The sequence below is a fragment of the Rhincodon typus genome, chromosome 21, assembly GCF_021869965.1.
Source record: "Rhincodon typus isolate 14 chromosome 21, sRhiTyp1.1, whole genome shotgun sequence".
Lineage (NCBI taxonomy): Eukaryota > Metazoa > Chordata > Chondrichthyes > Orectolobiformes > Rhincodontidae > Rhincodon > Rhincodon typus.
This window is the reverse complement of record NC_063352.1, coordinates 5,327,803-5,333,883: the sequence shown is the minus strand read 5'-3', so window position 1 is coordinate 5,333,883 and position 6,081 is coordinate 5,327,803. Positions and strand designations below refer to the sequence as shown.

At 42.9% G+C, this 6,081-nt stretch overlaps 1 long non-coding RNA gene across 1 annotated transcript in view; it reads right to left on the bottom strand.

Moving 5' to 3' along the window:
• LOC125485643 overlaps window positions 1-4,050 on the bottom strand; it is a 45,947-nt gene extending 41,897 nt beyond the window's left edge. Inside the window, exon 1 of the long non-coding RNA XR_007264349.1 lies at window positions 3,975-4,050. This is a non-coding gene — a long non-coding RNA (uncharacterized LOC125485643). The remainder of the gene's footprint in view (window positions 1-3,974) is intronic.
• Window positions 4,051-6,081: the final 2,031 nt, after the last annotated feature.

Genomic DNA, 6,081 nt, shown 5'->3' with positions numbered 1-6,081 from the left:
GTACTGGTATTTGTGCTGGTGCTTGTACTGGTATTTGTGCTGGTACTGGTACTGGTATTTGTAGTGGTGCTTATACTGGTATTTGTACTGGTACTGGTACTGGTATTTGTGCTGGTACTGGTGCCACGACTGCTATTGACACTCAAAGGCTGTGGATCGTAGAGTCATAGAGATGCACAAAAAAAAGCTTTAGCTTCTTGCACTGTACCACTGTCCCCAGTTCTCTCTGCTCATTCCCAGGCACAGACAAGCTGGCACCACCCTCAAATCACAACAGCCCTTTTTCAGACAGAAACAGCTTTTATTTTATCCATTTACAATTCTTGGCACAAACTAGTGGCCAGTTGGAGTGGAGCCCGCAACACTGACTGTGCCAAGCCGCCAAGTGCACCTTTACTGCTGTTTCTTCCCCATTCAACATCAACTTTCTTTTCTGACTTGATCTCAGGTTAAAGTGAGATGCCATGACCTTGAATTCTAACCCCCGAGACTGACACAGATAGCGATTCAGTGAAAGCTGAATCCTCTCGATGCTCTATTTTCAGAACTGGACATGGCAGGACGCCTTCTGAGGAGGTTGGGGAATGGCTTTGTTTCTGTCACACGAGAACTGCATAATGTCAACGCTGGGTTCACAGTTAGCACATCGACATCTGCACTGCATTGTTCAGAGATGCCTCCAAACTGAAATGGTTCCAATGTTAACGTGGTAAGAACATTGTGGATATCGAAACATAGAAATCTGGAGCAGGTGTAGGTCATTCGGCCCTTCGAGCCTGCTCCACCAGTCAATATGATCATGGCTGATCATCCAACTCTGTCCCCAGCTCCCACTTTCTCCCCATACTCTGTGATCCCTTTAGCCCTGTGAACTAATTTAACTCCATCTTGAAAACATTCAATGTTTCGACCTAGAACACATTCTATGGGAGAGAATTCCACAGGTTCCCCGCTTTCTGAGTGAAGACATTTCTCCTGATCTCAGTCCTAAATGTCCCACCCTGTGTCCTTAGATCGTGACCCCTGGTCGTTGGGATCATCCTTCCTGTATTTACCCTGTCGAGTCCTGTTAGAGTTTTGTAGGTTTCTATGAGATTCCCCTTATTCTTCTAAACTCCAGTAAATACAGACCTAACTGATCCAGTCTCTCTTCAGACATCAGTCCTGCCATCCCAGGGATCAGTTGGCCCATATTCCCACTTTTTCTCTCCATATCTTTTGAAGTGTTAAAAATCTAAAAATTTCTTACGATCTTTCCTGAATTTACCCAATGACCGGGTCTCCATGGCTTTCTATGATCGAGGATTCCACACAGGATGCTCACTCTCTGAGTGAAGAAATGTCTCCTCATCTCAGTTCGACATGGGCTATCCCAATATCCTGAGACAGTGACAGCCTGATTCTCAAATCCCCGACCAGGGGAAACACATTGACACACTCAGGCCACATGTCAACGCTTCACCCTTGCTGTGACCCCCGGGTGTGGGTGAAATATCAGTGAGTGGGTTGGGTGTTTAAACAGCAAGATACAGGCATGAAGAAACATCTGAGGCACATCCCATTTTGTACACTCTGTCGGTGTCAATGCTGAGACCAGATGGACCATTGGATTAGGCTATGACCACAGGGTAAGGGGCCCAGTCAGGTTTTAAAAAGAACATTCATGGGATGAGACATCCCTGCCAGCATTTATTGCCCATCCTTAATGTATGAAATAGGAAAAGATGAAGGCCATTCAACCCCTGAACATTGCTCTGCAATAATCACTAACGTTAGAGCCAATCCCAGGGCAGTCATATCTCAGCCTTCACTCCACATTGATGTCTGGGAGCTCACAACCCTGACTGCTTGACCTGTGATCCCTGCCAGGGGTCACAACCCACGGTTTGGAAACCCCTGCCTTAAACTCTTTGGCTCCAGTTCAAGGCCAGCGAAGACTTAAGAAGACAACATCTTCTTTAAGATCTTCAGGCAGTACCTTCCAAACCCACGACCACTTCCATCTCGAAGGACAAGGGCATATGGGAACACCATCACCTCCAAGTTACCCTCCAAGGCACTCACTTGGAAATATATCACCGTTCCTTCACTGTCGCTGGGTCAAAATCCTGGGATTCCCTCCCTAATGGCATTATGGATCAACCCACAGCACATGGACTGCAACGGTTCAAGAAGACAGCTCACCCCCACCTTCTCAAGGGGCAATTAGGGCAAGAAATGCTGGCCCAGCCAGCGACGCCCACATCCCACAAGTAATAAAAACCATCTGCCTTGGGATTATTAGGAAGTTGCCATTTGAACGAGAGTTATTGTTATGTGGGATTGTGATTGTGTAGTTTGCTACATAACAATTGTCTAAATGATATTGAAGTCTGGACTGCATTTACCTGTTAATCAAGAGTGACAACATATTCCCTCTGGTTTAAATAAGAATGAGAAATTACGTTAGACAAATAGCATCTAATTTGTTCACATCCAGAACAAGCTGTTAGAACATGACAAATAGTTATTCCTTCTTCAAACGACCATGATGGGAGCCAGAGATTGGCTCACTTGTAGCTTGTAGTTTTGATTCCGTCTTTAATACTGTCCTTCAGCCTTGACTGGAAAATGCAGTTCCTGCCCTGTTAGTCACAGACTTACTGCCTTCTCTCTGGGTCATCATACACATGGAGCACCCTGTTCCCTAGCATCATGGATACATTGGCCATTGGAACTCCGTTTGAAAGGATGCAATCTTTATTCCCTGCCAACTACAACATTTTCTGAATTTGAAATAAAATTGTTGGGGCTGGGGTCTCAGGGTCTACAGGGTATGGGGCCAGTCAGGATTTTTTAAAAAATCATAAGATGTGACATCATTTATTGCCCAGAGTTGACTGAATTGCTGTGGGAATGGAGTCACACGTAGGCCAGACCAGATAAGGATAGTAGAACCAGAGGGGTTTTTCCCCTGAAAAATCAGCAATGGACTCATGGTCATCATTAGACTCTTAATTCCAGATTTTTTTTGGTGTGGAATTCAAATTCCTCCATCATCTGTAGTGGGATTTGAACCTGAGTCCCCAGGAAATTATGGGGGTTTTACTGGATCAACAGTCTAGTGATAATACCACTAGGCCATTGCCTCCCCAGAATGGTCATGCCTTGTACTCCCAGCAAATAAAGCACACAAGTGATTTCACTGAATACGACAAAAAATCTTGGGGCTCCCGCTCCAAAGTCTTTATCAACGTTTTTTACATTTTTGTGGCAAAATTATATTTCTGGGCACTTGCCTATTTTGTATTTGATCATCACCTTCTTTGAGAATTCACTGATCATCCCAGCTGTCCATTGGGATCGAGGCCAGATCCCTTTTATCATCCCTGAGTAGCTTTCCTTTGAAGGTGAGATCTGGATTGACTCACCATCCAAGTTGAGTTCCCTCCAGGTGGTAAAATTGTCATTTTGATAAGCAAAGCCCAGGGCTCAATATGTGGCCAACATCGATGCAGAGAGAGAGTATTCTGTCAAACCTCTCGCAGCACATTCCATTAAAAGATCATACTGTCAGGTTGGAAACTGTCCCTTTTTATCATTACACCTTTTTTATTATAAACTGCACTGCACAAATCTATTTTTGCCAACACGTACAGTTTGACCCTGAAAAATTCTTTTCAGAGAAAGCTTCAATTATGATGGAATGTTTTGGAAAGAGGGACGACAAAATAATCATTTCAATTAATTTTGAAGATTTAAAAAAGGCAGCCAAGAATGTAATCGGATTTTCCATTTTTTTTAAAGCTCCGACTTAACGTATGCAAACCTTAAACCCTCTCCATAAGTCGGGACAGTAACCATCCCCTGATCCTCACTTGTGTCCTTTATTTTTAAGAAAACTTGTACTCATTAGAGGGTTAAACTTAAAGCAAATAGATTCTCACAAAGGTGGTCAATTATGAAAGGTAAACAGCCCACAAATTCAACCTTACCTGAGGTCGTGGAAGTGCTGGTTGAGCTAATATGGATTGCTATGGCAACCAGACTGCTGCTGTGTTTTGGGATGTCAGAGATTGAGAGAGTAACGGGAAGCCTACTGGTAGATTGCTTTCATGTTGTACTGTATCTACTCTCTGTTTCTGCAGTTCTGGGTTTGGAGCCTGTCTTGTTTTGTTTTTCATTCCCCTGCCCTACCCCACCCCCCTTCAGTGTTCAACATGCCATTTATTTCGGAATATTCCTTTCTGTAAAACCTCCTGAATTTTTCCATAATGCAGGAGGAGCAGGCACTGTCCTAGTTAGGAACCTCACCTTTTGAAGTACTTAAATGAAATCAGTTACGATTTCACAAAGTGGTTGATCGAAGAGTCTGCAGGAGAAAGTGCTCAAAACCATAAAATATTCTATTTTTGCCTCACAAAAGAATTTGGCTGGGGAAGAGAATTCCATTAATCTTACATGACAATGCAGCAGACTGGGAAGTATTTATTCCATCAACTAATTGTAAAAATACCCCGTGACAGAATATGCTGAAATATTCATCCAATTTAAGGATTGCACACTCATTACTCTGCTGTGCTGCCTTTATAACATTATCGCAAACTTATCCTGAGTGTGTTTTGTCTGTAAACATATAATTTGATGCACTCTCCTTTGTAATAGTTAATATAATAGACTCCCAGAATAATAATCTGACATAAGAACATCCCATCTTCATGTTTTAGCTCTTACACTGTTCCAGCAAATGCTAACACTCGATATAGACAGAACATCAAATTCAGTTTCCTGATATTTTGATGTAAAATCTCTCGGGCGAGCTGATCCACATTTTGTTTCTTGGGGGAAAGATTTCCCTTCCAAGTTTATTTCAAGATTTATTTTTCAAAACGCAGCTCCCTTCAGCTTCTAGCCACGCATGTGTGATACTTATTGGAGAGTAAGGTTTATTTAAACTGTGCTCTTTCATGGATTCTGGCTGTTGATGGTAAGGATGGAATTATTACCCTCCCCTTCCCTTATTAGCCTTGAACAGAGCGGCACATGAGGCTATTTCAAAGGGTAGTTATGAGTCAATCACATTATTATGGAGCTGGAGGCCAGTGACCTTCCTTCCTTAAAGGGGTGACCAAGGACCAAAGGGGTTTTGACAACCATCAATGATAATTGTCACAGTCACCATTACCGACAGTAGCATTATATCACAGATTTATTAATTGACTTAAAACTCCAGCAGCAGCACCGTTGAGATATGAACCCATGCCCCCACTGCATTAACCTGGCACTCTCGGATTACTGGACCAGTGACATTATCACAGTGCCACTACCACCCTGTGCACTAGTCTCCAGGCTGTGGTATGGCAGGGTGCCCTCACATCTTAGAGGGAGCATTACTGATGAAACAATATCCAATTATCGCAAACAATTTACTGAAGCTCAAAACTTCACACGCTGCATTAACTTTCTTCCGAGAGCTTTCTTTGCCCCAACCTGTTCGTCACAAGGGATTTTATCTGCAATGTCTTCATCTGCCTAGCTCCTCCACAAATTCTCTCCCGGACCTCCTCTGCCTCTCTACTTTCCCTACGATGCTCCACAGGACCTATCTCTTTGGCCAAGCCTCAGGCTTTCAGCCTCAATATCCCTTCATGTGGCTCACTGTCAATTTCTCTTTGATAGCACTCCTGTGGAGCCACCTTGGGACACTTTACGATGTCAAAGGTGCTATGGAAATGCAAGGTGTTGAGTGGGAAGTGAAGGAAAGCTGCTGGATATCAATTGAAGATAAATAAATAAAGAAGGAAGAAACTAAATTTCTTTCAAAGTGGGTTACGTGAAGAGAGTGACAGTGTGACCTTATAAAGGAGGGGGATGTGTAAAAGTTAATGCTATCATTGCTCAGATGGCAGTATTTTATAAGAAAAGTCTGGGATAGATAATGAACTTGTGTGACCTTTCTGTGCAATCTTTCAGAAACCCAAGTCATACTGTTTGGCTGCTTCTACCTATATCTTCTGATTTAATTTGCTGCCTGTTTAAATAAAACTAAAATGACAATTTCACAGCTTTTGACCTTGAATTCACTTCTCATGTTAAGGCACA